Raw genomic sequence first — 15,578 nt, forward strand, 5'->3', positions numbered from 1 at the left:
TATTTTATATCTCTCCGCCTCTTATAGGCCTCTTCGATTAACTTCCTTTTATTATAAACTCATTAAAATTAATTTTTATATTTGTTTATATTCGACCTTCCTAATAGTAGGCGGTCTTTTACCGAAGTTAATAAACTTTGAGCCGTCATTTCGGTTTTACCTGTTAACATATTATGCTATTTCCGCCACAGAGTTTGAAAGATTTTCTTTGACAGTCCTCGTACTGTTTTCAAAGCTGAACTAACGTTTTGTTTTGTCTCTGCAGTTGTTGACGTTCAGAACGTTCAACTTGCACTCTATCGTTACGATAGAGAAGAATGTTCACGGTTTCACGTTGCAGTAAGAGTAACCGTGTCTAGCGTTTTGTTATTCTTTCTTAACTTAATGGTTTGATCCTAATAAAGGAACTTTTCAGTTTTTTTTCCTTTAAACAATAATATGTTTTAACGATATAATATGATTGGGCTCTTCTCTCCGGTTCTAAGTCAAGAGAGAGAGAGAGAGAGAGAGAGATAGAGACGGAGGGAGAAAGAGGATAAACGTTTCATTCAAGCCTGCCAGGCGTACGAGTAACGTCGTTATCGTTTTTTGCTCTTCATCCCTAGTCTCTTTAGGGAAGAAACTAAACGTTTCTAGAGTGATCTAGTGTTTAGTCTCTTTCCAACCACTGAATTATCTTTCATTAGATTTTTCTGTTACATTGTAATTCTGTTTTCGCAATTACTAACTTTGAGAAAGGATAGAATTGCGTATTTCAGGTACAAACCACTTAAAGTTTCGAGTTCAGTGAAATAAGTGCAAACAGAAATCAAAGTGATAAGTGATTAGTGCGTGAGGGTACTTTTGTGCGCGCCAGTCGTCCTCCCCAGGTCCGGGACCTCTTGCAAGCTCCCAAGCCCAGGGGAGAAGCAATGTCGAAGGGCATAAGGGTTCAGCAGGCCTTGATCGGCGCACAGAAGTATTCTCGGTGGTTGTGGGCGTGTCTTACCGAGACCGTCACTCCCACCCGCAGACGATTGAGCCCTTATTTTGCTCGTCTGCAGAAGAGATTAGGGGAGAAAATAAAGGCAGAGTAACGCTGGTCTCAGGTCTCAAGACTTCTTAAACGTTAAGTCCAGACCTATGCCAGACGTACGAAGTTAAAGTTCACAACCCGAATGCAGTCATTGGGTTAGCTCTGACTCTCCTCAGTCATCAGTTGATTACACTCCGCCTAAGAGGAGTAAGGTTCTGCCACAACAGATCTCTGCTGTTAAGGCTTTACCTCAGCAGAACTTAGTGTCTGCCGACCCCAAGTTAACTCTACTGCAGTCCACAACTTTCGGTCTTGATGCGTGAGTGTCGGGCTGAGAGTGTTGCACCTCCTCCTCCGCCTACACTCCCTCCACCTGTTCTCGCTCCGCCTGTGCTCGCCCAGCCTGCACCTGCTCCGCCTGGTCGCAGCACCATCTGCCAGGCGTACGATGTTGTGAACTCTACTACAGTCCATGCAAGCACAGCTTTCGGACTTGATGAGTGAGTGTCGGGCTGAGAGTGTTGCTCCTCCGCCTCCGCCTACACTCCCTCCTCCTACACTCGCTCCGCCTGATCACAGGTACCATCTGCCAGGCGTACGATGTTGTGGACTCTACTACAGTCCATGCAAGCACAGCTTTCGGACTTGATGAGTGAGTGTCGGGCTGAGAGTGTTGCTCCTCCGCCTCCGCCTACACTCCCTCCTCCTACACTCGCTCCGCCTGATCACAGTACCATCTGCCAGGCGTATGATGTTGTGGACTCTACTACAGTCCATGCAAGCACAGCTTTCGGACTTGATGCGTGAGTGTCGGGCTGAGAGTGTTGCTCCTCCGCCTCCGCCTACACTCCCTCCACCTACACTCGCTCCGCCTGATCGCAGTACCACCTGCCAGCAGTTCCACCTGCCAGGCGTACGATGTTGAGACACGTGCTGAGTTTGCTGTTCCCTGTGGTGTTCAGCCTCCGCCTTTCTTAAGGCAACCTTTACATTGGGATCAGGAGGATTATACCTCTCTTCCTCCGCCTCCACTTGCTGCTCCACCAGTGATGCAACACTCGGTTGAGGTACAACAACCTCTCCCGTCCATGAGTCAGTTTCCTCAGCTCTTGCTGCAGCGAGCTCAACCCTCCATAAGGCAAGCACCACAACACCTTAGCCTTGCGCCTCAGGAGCCTCAGCTTGCGAGACATTTACCTTGTTCTGCGCAGCCTCTTCCTCATCGCGCTCCGCTCACACCACAGGAACTGGAACTTGCTACTCCGCTTCCGCCAACCGCTCAGCAAGCGCAACCCTTGGGTTCAACCACTCATGCTAGGAGTCAGCCTCCTCCACCCATGCGCCTTCCTTCTGCTTGTCTTTTATTCAGCCTTTGCAGACTGAGCCTCAGGTGTTCCCTCATCGGAGTCTTGAAGAGGAAACCACACTATTGTTGTTCCAGCTCGTTCTGACTCTGCTGTTCAGCATACCATGGTTTAAACCCCATGCAAGCATGCATAAAGCACTCTAGCACTGGTCATGGAATTTCTGAGAAATGTTAAACGCCATGCACACGCTCTGCTTTCCTTTCAGCAGGCTCTGCTTACAGCAGGCTCTGCTTACTACATGCTCAGCATTCAGCATGCTCTGCATTCAGCATGCTCTGCATACAACATGCTCTGCATACAGCATGCTCTGCATTCAGCATGCTCTGCATACAACATGCTCTACATACAGCATGCTCTGCATACAGCATACTCTGCATACATCATGCTCTGCATACCTTACCGCATGCTTCTCAACACATCTTGGGTTGTTGCCAACTCACTAGACTGTCAAGCAGTTTCATAACGTTGCCTTCTAGTCTGCTGCTTTGCACCAGTGAACCCTCACTCAGAGAACTTAGCTTTTCTAGGATAAGGTCCCTGTAGATGAGAAAGTTCTTTTTTCCCTCCTTCTGATATTCCCTTGAGGACTCTGTCATTTGGAGGGAGCCTTTAGCTGCATAACCTCTTATGGACTTTTATTTAAGCATAACATGCTTACAGGGAAGGTAATGGTTACACTTCAGCCGCTAATCCCGTCTGTTACCACACCTGCTCCCATAGACCTTGAGCTGTGTTGCATGACATGCAGTCCAAGCTTAGTCCTTGTTAGAGGATTTTTTGTTTACGGAGTCAATGTGTCACGGGGAAGACGTTCAACAACCAACAGAAGGGACTTGTTGTGACGCAGTGCGGCAACCTCAGCAACCCGTTAAGGAGTTGTCTGTACGACCCAGACAGTCTAGACAGATTCGGGTTGTCACTGTACTTCCTCGCTTGCCCATGATTGACAGTTTACAGACTGTGCAGCAGTATCATGATCTTGTGTCCGGCTCCGTCAGACGACTGGCTTTTAAGAGCTCCCTCAAGTCGTCGCTGTCTGGAGATTTTCAAATGGACTATGGATCTGACCAAGGAACTGGGCCTCCTGGTCAATTTTGAGGAGTCTCAGCTCGTTCCATCCCAGACCATTGTCTCCTTGGGTATGGATCTTCAGAGTCGAGCTTTTCAGACTTGTCCGTCGGCCCCAAGGATCTTCCAAGCCCTAGAATGCATCCAGAGCATGCTGAGAAGGAACCGATGCTTAGTCAGGCAGTGGATGAGTCTAACAGGGACACTTTCATCGCTGGCCCTGTTCATCGAGTTAGGGAGACTCCACCTCCGCCCCCTTCAGTATCATCTAGCTGCTCACTGGATAAAGGACATGACGCTAGAGACGGGCTCAGTTCCTGTTTCCGAAGAGATGAGGTCTACTCTAACATGGTGGAAGAACAGCATTCTTCTCAAGGAAGGTCTATCTTTGGCTGTTCAGACCTCCGACCACCGTCTCTTCTCGGACGCATCGGACACGGGCTGGGGTGCGACACTGGACGGACAGGAATGCTCGGGAACATGGAATCAGGAGCAAAGGACACTTCACATCTATTGCAAGGAGTTGTTGGCAGTTCATTTGGCCTTGATAAACTTCAAGTCCCTCCAGCTTAACAAGGTGGTGGAGGTGAACTCCGACTACACCACAGCCTTGGCTTACATCTCCAAGCAGGGGAGGGACTCATTCGAGGAAGTTGTTCGAGATCGCAAGGGACCTCCTCATTTGGTCAAAAGATCGAAAGCTCACGCTGGTAACGAGGCTCATTCAGGGCGATATGAATGTCATGGCAGATCGCCTCAGCCGGAAGGGTCAGGTCTTCCCCACAGAGTGGACCCTTCACAAGAATGTTTGCAGCAGACTTTGGGCCCTGTGGGGTCAGCCAACCATAGATCTATTCGCTACCTCGATGACCAAGAGGCTCCTCTTGTATTGTTCTCCGATTCCAGACCCAGCAGCAGTTCGCGTGGATGCCTTTCTGCTGGATTGGTCCCATCTCAACCTGTATGCATTCCCGCCGTTCAAGATTGTCAACAGGGTACTTCAGAAGTTCGCCTCTCACAAAGGGACACGGCTGACGTTGGTTGCTCCCCTCTGGCCCGCGAGAGAATGGTTCACTGAGGTACTGCAATGGCTGGTCGACGTTCCCAGGACTCTTCCTCCTAGAGTGGACCTTCTGCGTCAACCTCACGTAAAGAAGGTACACCCAACCTCCACGCTCTTCGTCTGACTGCCTTCAGACTATCGAAAGACTCTCAAGAGCTAGAGGCTTTTCGAAGGAGGCAGCCAGAGCGATTGCCAGAGCAAGGACGACATCCACTCTCAGAGTCTATCAGTCTTAATGGGAAGTCTTCCGAAGCTGGTGCAAGGCCAATGCAGTTTTCCTCAACCAGTACCAATGTAACCCAGATTGCTGACTTCCTGTTACATCTAAGGAACGTAAGATCCCTATCAGCTCCTACGATCAAGGGTTACAGAAGTTTGTTGGCAGCGGTTTTCCGCCACAGAGGCTTGGATCTTTCCTCCAACAAAGATCTACAGGACCTCCTTAGGTCTTTTGAGACCTCAAAGGAACGTCGGTTGTCCACTCCAGGCTGGAATCTAGACGTGGTCCTAAGGTTCCTAATGTCATCAGGATTTGAACCGCTCCAATCAGCCTCTTTTAAGGACCTCACATTAAAAACTCTTTTCCTCGTGTGCTTAGCAACAGGTAAAAGAGTAAGTGAGATCCACGCCTTCAGCAGGAACATAGGTTTCACATCTGAAACGGCTACATGTTCCTTGCAGCTCGGTTTTTTTGGCTAAAAACGAGCTTCCTTCCCGTCCTTGGCCTAAGTCGTTCGAGATCCCAAGCCTGTCCAACATGGTGGGGAACGAACTGGAGAGAGTACTTTGCCCAGTTAGAGCTCTTAAGTACTATCTAAGAAGGTCAAAACCATTACGAGGACAATCAGAAGCCTTATGGTGTGCTATCAAGAAGCCTTCTCTACCAATGTCTAAGAACTCAGTTTCTTACTACATCAGGCTTCTGATTAGAGAAGCAAATTCTCATCTGAAGGAAGAAGACCTTGCTTTGCTGAAGGTAAGGACACATGAAGTGAGAGCTGTGGCTACTTCAGTGGCCTTCAAACAGAACCGTTCTCTGCAGAGTGTTATGGATGCAACCTATTGGAGAAACAAGTCAGTGTTCGCATCATTCTATCTCAAAGATGTCCAGTCTCTTTACGAATACTGCTACACCCTGGGTCCATTCGTAGCAACGAATGCAGTAGTAGGCGAGGGCTCAGCCAGTACATTCCCATAATCCCATAACTTTTTAACCTTTCTCTTGAATACTTTTTATGGGTTGTACGGTCGGCTAAGAAGCCTTCCACATCCTTGTTGATTTGGCGGGTGGTCAATTCTTTCTTGAGAAGCGCCAAGGTTAAAGGTTGTGATGAGGTCCTTTAGTATGGGTTGCAGCCCTGTATACTTTAGCACCTTTGAGTTGATTCAGCCTCCCAAGAGGAACGCTGCGCTCAGTAAGGAAGACGATCTTATTAAAGGCAGAGTAACGGTTCAAGTCGACTTCCTTACCAGGTACTTATTATTTCATTGTTATTGTGGATAACTGATTATATGAAATATGGGATACTTAGCTATCCTTTAATCTTGTACACTGGTTTTCACCCACCCCCCTGGGTGTGAATCAGCTACATGATTATCGGGTAAGTTTAATATTGAAAAATGTTATTTTTATTAATAAAATAAATTTTTGAATATACTTACCCGATAATCATGATTTAATCGACCCTCCCTTCCTCCTCATAGAGAACCAGTGGACCGAGGAATAATTGAGGAGGTGTCAACAAGAAGTACTTGAGTACCTGGCCACAGGTGGCGCTGGTAAATACACCCCCTTCTAGTATTGTGATAGCTGGCGTATCCCTCCATAGAATTCTGTCGGGCAACGGAGTTGACAGCTACATGATTATCGGGTAAGTATATTCAAAAATTTATTTTATTAATAAAAATAACATTTTCACAACGTCCTCGGGAACTTTATAGCAAGGCCAATGTTACCTAAGGTCATTAAAAAGAACAAATAGTCAATCATTTTTCCAAACAATGAAGATATAGCGGTCTTCAAATGATGACGTCATCTTTACTGCATCGTCTGCATGACTGAGTTTGACAGACACACACACACACACACACACACTCTCTCTCTCTCTCTCTCTCTCTCTCTCTCTCTCTCTCTCTCTCTCTCTCTCTCTCTCTCTCTCTCTCTCCTCTCTCTCTCTCTCTCTCTCATGTAGATTGTGCTTACATAACATCCTAGGGAACTTTATAGCAAGGCCAATGTTACCTAAGGTCATTAAAAAGAACAAATAGTCAATCATTTTTCCAAACAATGAAGATATAGGGGTCTTCAAATGATGACGTCATCTTTACTGCGTCGTCTGCATGACTGAGTTTGACACACACACACACACTCTCTCTCTCTCTCTCCTCTCTCTCTCTCTCCTCTCTCTCTCTCTCTCTCTCTCTCTCTCTCTCTCTCTCTCTCTCTCTCTCTCTCTCTCTCTTTTTTCTGAAGCTCGTATGTAGATTGTGCTTGCATAACATCCTCGGGAACTTTATAGCAATGCCAATATCACCCAAGGTCATAAAAAGAATAGTCTATCATTTTTCCAAACAATGATGATATAGCGGTCTTTAAATTATGACGGTCATCTTTACTGTCTTCTGCATGACTGAGTTTGAGAAAATTGTAGTTATGTTTATTTTTGCATCTCTCTCTCTCTCTCTCTCTCTCTCTCTCTCTCTCTCTCTCTCTCTCTCTCTCTCTCTCTCTCTCTCTCTTACTTCTGGCAGAAATGAAACGCATTGTAGAGGGCAGGTAAATGAAAACTACCAGCTACGATAACATCAGCAAAGTTTCCAAAGACATCTAGAAATTATAATGTGTGTGTGTTTATTTACTTGAAGTTCGTATGTAGATTGTGCTTTCACAACGTCCTCTGTAACTTTATAGCAATGTCAATGTTACATAAGGTGATAGTAAGAACAAAAAGTAAGTGGAGAACAAGAAAAAAGAATTAAGAAAGAGGGAAACATGAATAAGAGTACAGAGCTGAAACCTGCTAACTAAAGCACTGGCAACAAGGAGAGATTGCTGGCAACTCTAACATAGGAATACTAAAGTGAGGGTTCAATTACCTCGTTTAGGGTGCATTTATGTAAGAATAAACAAAAGTTATCATAATAATATTATCTTGATTTCTTTAAGAAAAGAAGTGAAAATGTGTTGCAAATCTTTGGGAGCTCATAACCCAAAAACATACTTATTCACACTTAGGTACATTTTTCTCACTTATTTCTTGTTCGATATCAGAGGGAAAGATATCATTGAAAAGAAGAATAAAAACCCCACAATTCTGTCAGAAAAAATTATGATTTTCTTTCTATATTTTTTTCACGATTATTTTCCGTCTAGACGAGGGAAAAAAAATAAAAATTCATTAAATAAAATAGAAAAGAAAATAAAAATTCTGTGTGACAGAATTGTTCGATTGATAGAGTAATTTTTATGGTATAAGTTTCAATACAATTGGTATTATAGTATTGGGGAAAAATGTACCTAATTTTTTTTTTAAATAATGATTTTTGCTAATAAATCCAAAAGTTATGGATGAAATAACCTGAAATTTTATATGATGAAGGTATCATATATGTTTAAAACATATATAGAAATGGTGTAATTTGGATCATTAGGAAAAAAATGGCGGATATGGCGGATGGTCCCCTTAAAAAGGTATAGGAGATGTCAGTCTCCCCTTAAAAGACAATACAAGAGCAATTGGAGACATGTATGAAAGTATAATAAAGCCCCTAGGCTAGTAGCCTAGGCGCAGTAAGAATCGTTCACCGAAACTCTCGTATACTATCTTGGAAGAGGAAAATTTCTATGCAGTAATATCTTAATTGTATAAAATATTGCCTGAGCTTCAATAAAATTTCATCAGGAAGGTTATATCATGCATGAAGTGTGCAGGTGCCTAGGCTAGGAAGCCTAGCACTCGTGAGGCTCGATCATAATAGCCAAATCCACGACAATAATGACATAATATATAAATCCTTAGCTAAATTGCTAAATAGCTAAGTTATTAAAGCAAATAATGCCGGGAAAGTCTTTCTGGCTAACTAAATGTACAAGAAATAATGACCGCGTCCATGACGCCATCGGGCTGGCTACAGCTCTTGTTACGTTAATTACGATCTCAATCAAAGAGTAAAACTGGCATGAGCTTACATTTACATAATTCAAGGATATTACTTAACTTTCCAGAAGCAGATGTGGCTGGTGAAGACATCATTGCGACGAAATAACAACAAAATAGCGAGAGATAACACGGGATAAACACCGGTCAGCAAAGCTACGAGAGAAAGAATGATTAGGTGGCGGCTTGGCGCACTATTTGCAGTACAGTAGGAGCGTTGCCTTATTAACGGCTCTCCTATAATTCTTGCCACTTTTCCCCTCAAAGCGAAAACGCTATTAGGGATGTAGACAGCTATGCTGTAGTGGTTTGCGGACTGTGGCCAGAGGTAGCACCCGAACTGCCTATTGTCCGAATGCCGACCACAACCTGACGTTCACTACACAATAAATACTGTATACAACGGTGAAATACTCAAAGAAACCTAAGTAACAGGTCAATAGAACGGAGCTCTGGGCACCACCCCTTGATTTATACTGGGCAAGGGGACCCAGCTAGAATCTTGCTTTTTATCATACCTTTCATTGGGCTAGCTGGCTTATAAATAAAGGTATAAGAACATTAGGTGAAAGTGAATCTTATAATTAATAACGGAACACAGTGTGGGAGGAGAGAATTATGATAAATTACTGTACTTAAGAGATCTTAAAATACAGTGGCTGGGGAAGGGGGGCCACATTGGTGTAGGAAACACATAAAACACAAGAAAATAGAATTTATTTGACAAAACTGTTAGGGTCATGTTAGCATGGACCCATCAATCCAAATAGAAAATTAAAGACAAAATTAGCATTCCTTTATGTCAAACTTCAGCATCCGGGTAATAAGATAAACAAATTAACCAAACAAGATTTCCACAGGTGGGGCACTCAAGTGTTCCTATACAGTACAAGTAAAAACAGAGGCACTCCTAACCGTGTATCTATTTGGGCAAATACCAGTATGCCATTTCAATAGTTCCAGTTAACTATTAATGTTTGACACTTAAACGTTTGACTGTCTCCACAAAAAGACGGTTTTAGGCCCACGTTCACTTGGTTCTGGGGCAAACATTTAAAAAACTGTCCATCACTAAGTTCTAGTATGGAATCACCTTTTGTGATCTGGTGATGTGGAGTAGCAATATCTTGATCCTTAAAATGTTTTTCTAAACCTCTAGATAGGTCACTGTCAGAACACACTGTCAATACCAAGTTTGAGAAGTGACAATCATTTTACTTGTGCCAGGTGTCGACTAAACTTCTGGTTGCCTCTCCAAAAACCCTACAGAGAGTAGGGCGTGCTGCAAAAACAAATGTGGTTAGACAATGGGTAGGACCAAAAAATATTACAATACCCCTTAAAAATATAGATAATGCTTCTATTCATGACTTTCTGTTATAAAAATAAATGAATTTGTTGCTGGCAAAATATGTAAACCTATTTACGAAAAATTGAAATCTTTACAGTGAATATATGGAAAATCATTATAGTACAGTACTGGGGCAGAATATCAGACATTATGACAAAAGGGAATTGATAATGAGAGTTACTTTAAAACATATATAACCCAAGTTTGTTATATGTGGAAATGGTTTGTATTTTCCCCAACTATTATTAATTTTTTTCACAATGCGACGTGTCAAGAATACGTCTTCTGATATTACGCGATATCCCTTTTAGAATTATTAAGGGATATTCGCTCCAGGAGTTAGAATTCTGGATACCTTTGGTAAATTCTCTGGGATATATCACTGTAGTCGAATATAACCTAGGAAGCTACTAACGAAGGAACTTGACAACATGGCCTGAGCCCAAAAAAATTGGGATAATTGACATATACCTAATTTTTTTTTTATTTAAACATGTCATAATGCACCCAAAATAAGAAAAGTTACTGTCCCAGTCAATAATCACGCTAGAGTCGCTGACTAGGGATTTCTGCTGAGAAGTTTTTGAAATACTCAATTTTATTTTTTTCCTAAAACTGCCTTGCTAATTTAAGGGTAAGTCTTACCACTTGTAGCGTATTATGACTCGGGAAATACGGTATATTAGTAACTAGTTTTGCCCCTTCATGAAACTTCGACCATATAATGAATTGGAATTGAAACCTTTAGCATGTAAGTTTGAACTGAACATATTTCAAATTATTTGGAATTAGAATAGCATTATTGTTATTACTTGCTATGGTAGAACCCTAGTTTTAGAAGCAGGATGCTATAAGCCCAGAATGTTCAATGGATAATTAATTCAGAATTTTTAATGAATTTATATACATTTGAATTTATGAAAATCAAATCATCCCAATCCTGGTTTCAATAGCTCTTGAACTGTTTTGTCTCCCTTTTACATAATGATTTCATGATGTGCATGTTGAAAAAGTGGCCTAGGAGCTTCCAGGGAGAACAATATTCCTTTTGGTTATTTGTCCTTATAGATTTCCCATTCTACTGTTTTACAATCCTTAGAGACCACACACTGTATTTTCCCAAATATATATCAATCCTTTGTCAAACCCAATTATAGACATTTTTTGCTTTTCATTTCTAAGGCATTTTTAATGTTAGTAATTTTATAAATATGTTTTCCATCCTATTTTTAAGGTATTTTCAATGTTTGTAATTTTATGAATATATTTCTTTTATTTTACAGTTTGTAATTTTATGAATATATTTCTTTTATTTTACAGTTGTGAAGACAACATGCAAAGGGAGGGTGAGAGTGCCTTATGAGTTTCCATGGTGTAATGTCTGCATATTGTAATAAGTCATTTCCATGAATATCTCTCAATAGTAGAAGCTAATAACTGGAAGTGGCAACTTGGCAGTCTAAGTAAGTATGAAAACATTCTTAACCCACGCTACTTTAGCCTCTTTTAAAGTTGCTGCCAAAACACTGCATAGTGTTTAGAGGAGAGACACCCAGGACAGTGCTGGATAGACCAGCTTTGGAGAGAAGGGGAGAAATACTTTGATCAGTCTCTGTATTTGTAGAGAAGGATCCAACTCCTATCAGATCACGTGTGGATCAGTGCATGAGGCTGTGGGTCTTATACCCTTCCCTTGCAGCTCTACTGAACCCACCCATACAAACAATTGCTTACATGAGGCACATGCCTATTCACATGTTCATATGAGGGAGGTATGGGGAGTGCTCTCTTGAATACTTGGCCAGTGTTCCTCAGACAGTCGTTCCTAAAGGATTCTCGTAGTTTTGTGTGTAAACATTTTGAATTCAAACTCTTAAGTAATTTTCTAAATCTTTTTATTTCATGTATTTTTTCATATATTTTTTTTTTCCTCCATTGGATAATGATAGTCTTGCTTAACTTGGGTCTCAGTACCTACCATGATACCTTGAATGAGAATTACAGTGATAGTGATGATAGTTGCTTATATTATTTTAACTATTATCATTATTATTGGCTGCAAGTGAATGTTGATATACTGCCAATCAAAGGGGGTTCTCAAGCCTTATGCTGGTCTAGATTGCAGTGCAACAGAGCAATAGTGAAGGAGTTACAGTCCAGTCCCTTAGGGGTATCATCGTTCAGATTTATCTACAAGCATGAAATTTGGCACAGATTACATGGCTGCCACATTATATTTCATTTTGCCATAACTTTACAACCCATACAAAGTAAAAGCGCACTGTGTGGGTTTTTTTTACCTCAAGGAATCTAAATTTGAGCTCAAATTTCACATAGCACATGTACTTTTGCCAATCTAAAGTTTGAAAATTAAATTTCTTTTGACTAAAATCTGCATTTTAATACGGACATTTATTGTACATACATTTAGTGGTTCAGTTTGATTGTTAGTATGTTCACTACTGAAGAAATTTTATGAGTGTATTTAGTGGACTGTCATTGTAGAAGATATTTGTCTAAGTATCATCATTATTAATTCACCCGGGTTTGCATTTGCACAGCCCGGTGTACATTTACAGTTTCCTGTACAAGCCTGTTCGTGGCCACAATGAAGCAGGATGGAACATTACTGACATCTTCAAGTGTTGTCCAGTGCGGTAACCAAATACCAGTGTTTTCTTTTTGCCAACCCCATGCGGTTAAGCTGGGAATAGTCTGGTGAACTGCGGTTGCCTGTTTCAAGTAGAAGCTTGCTTGAAGCAGAGCCTGCTTGAGATGTTCAAACAAAGCTGTTTGTGTGGGTGAAATGTTCTCCAGGTTTTTTCTATCACTTGTGAATAGACAATGTCTATCTTCGTTGACCCTGGTCAGTCCACATCCTTTGCTGTACATGATGACCACAAATCATTCCAGATTCTGCATATTTAGAGAAACTATGCTGAGGAGGTTGGGGTTATTGGTCAATGCCATCAGTGTTTCTGCGAGTCCTGGAGTGTTTTGCCAAGGTGTCCAAGCAGTTTTTTGCCACATCCAAGGAACTCTGATGTCGTGTCACACCCTGTTATTGCATGGAAAAGGGGCAATGCAATAGATCTGGAAGGTCCAAGGTAAACACGGATGTCATGGATGGGGATGTCACAGACTTTTTACCACTCCCAGAACACACACCAGAACTCCAAGAAATCAAGGATAGAGAAAAAGTGTATGGCAAATACCACCACATCACTATCAACAGTACGAACAATAACTATCTTGTGGGCCTGAAGTGCTGAATGTGCCAGATGAAGAAATATCTTCGTATCGGCCTTGGCATGATTACAGGGTTGGAGTGCTGAGACGTCGGCTTACACTGAGCAGGAGTTTCCCGCCCCAGTCATTTTTTACGATCCTCACTAAGGAAAATGAACAACTCCTCCTTTTCATTGTTCTTGAGGAATCCATTGTTCCAATCATGTTTTGGGATTCGTGTGCTGCCACCTCCAACCCTAGTTTGTGGAACTGTACCACAACGTTGATGTATGAGAGACTTCAAACTCTATTCTGAATAGGTGTCCCATTTGGCATCAATACGGGAAAATGCTGGATTTATCCGGGATTTCATGAACGGGGTCTTATGTTGTTTAGCATACTCGGCAAAGGTTTTTGCTGATGTAGGTTGCACCATGTAAATAACTGCTGCCATGTCCAGCACAACAATAGTTGCCCGCGTAGCTTGAGATGATCGACCAGTTGGAGCTTTGATACATTCCAGATTTCAGACTTGCTTCCGGATCTAAGTGAGCCATGGTCAGCCAAACTTGATGGGTCCTTTTGATTTTCAAAGCGAAAAAACTTCCATATCAGCATCTGGTCATGATTGAAGCAACAGGAAGAGTTGTGTGATAAGAATCATGGTTTTTTTTCTGTGTACCACTGGCTTTGTTGCCTTTCTTGGATAAGTCAGGTCGATTGGCAAAGGTCAGTATGTTGTTACATCAGATAATGTTGGACACTGGCACAGTTGCATTGTCGAGTGTTTGTGCAACATATTGTTCATGAGGATCTTTGCCAATTTCATGGACTTGGCAGAGAGATGTGACAACTTCTTGGGTGTCAAGCGCAACAAATTCCGAACCAGCAACAAAAGGATTTACTATTTCTTCGATACTTTCAACAAATGACCGGACATCTTTCCTGTACTTTACTTGCAAGCTCTGCGCTTCTTCATGTTGAGTAGTGCTTGAGATCGGGGTTTCCAAAACCATCTCAAACTCCTCAACATACCTGGAACGCTTTGAACCTATCAACATGTAAAGTTTGAGCGCTTCAGGATTTTCGTACTGCCCAGCAGTCCCACTATGAGCTTGAAGGCTCTTGTTCGACTATTCATGAGACTGATCCTTCCCAATAAGGCTGACCTTAAGCGTTGAAATTTGAACGGCAAAGTTCCCTTTCAGAAATTCTGCGTACACATCTGGGTGACTGCTAGCTGCACCATATCCCGAACGTACCGCCAGTCATGTCGCATACTTTCCTGCTTTTGACACAGTCTCTTCACACGAGAACTACTGCAGTAGCTTCTGCAAGTCTTGTGGTATTTGTAATTATTCGATTGAAACCTGTTTGCTATTCCCGAACCTTCGTTGAGTTGTTCCAACGACACTGCAATTCCAGAAGGAACAGCATTGATTTCTTTTGAAGCCATTTAGGTCTCTGTTGAGACTTGAAATTCGTAACTCCTTTATTGATATTAGATTTTCATCTTTGTCATCAGATTGACAGAGACAACAAAGCTGCCAGTTAGTTCTAGACATTTTCATAAATCACACATCAATGTCTCTTTCATCACCAACAACACATCACACGTACCTGAGGAGAAAAATAGGAAAATTATTTAGGGGTTAAACGAGATGTTTTGAATCGACTTCTAATGACAAAGGTGTAAGATTCTGTTCGGTAGTTATGAGAACAAAATAAAAATAAATATGTTGGAAGGTAACCGTAATTGAACAGCAAAGTCTGAAATATCACCCTTCACATCTGTCTTATGAAGAAAATTTGCAAATATACTCAGTATATGGGATGTGTTATGCAAAATTTGAGCTCAGATTCAGATTCTTTGAGGTCATAAACACTTGAGTGCTATTACACGATGATGTATGACCTTTAGTTTTGAAGTTAAAACCAAGTGGTGGCCATATTGGATTTTGCCAATATGGCGGCCCAAGTGATCATCGGCTTTGGCGCCTTCAACAATTGAATTCAGTATGGCCTAACCTACATCTGTGCCAAATTTCATGCTTGTAGATAAACTTGCACAATATCGCCCTTATATTTCCCTATGCCCCGACTATTAAGAAGTTAGTCACCGAAGCCGAACTTGAATTGGTTTCCAATCAGGTCAGTGACTTTTAATCAAGAGAATATAGTGACCAAAGCTGACATTGAATTGGATGCCACTCGAGTGGAAGTTATGAATATATGGGTTGTTGATATTAGGAGATGGCTACTTCTATATGGTCTCTCTCTGGAAAGGGTTTTGGCAGTTGTCCAATGTTTTACCAGATTTATTTTTGCC

This window comes from Palaemon carinicauda, chromosome 30 (genome assembly GCF_036898095.1).
Source record: "Palaemon carinicauda isolate YSFRI2023 chromosome 30, ASM3689809v2, whole genome shotgun sequence".
NCBI classification, from domain to species: Eukaryota; Metazoa; Arthropoda; class Malacostraca; order Decapoda; family Palaemonidae; genus Palaemon; species Palaemon carinicauda.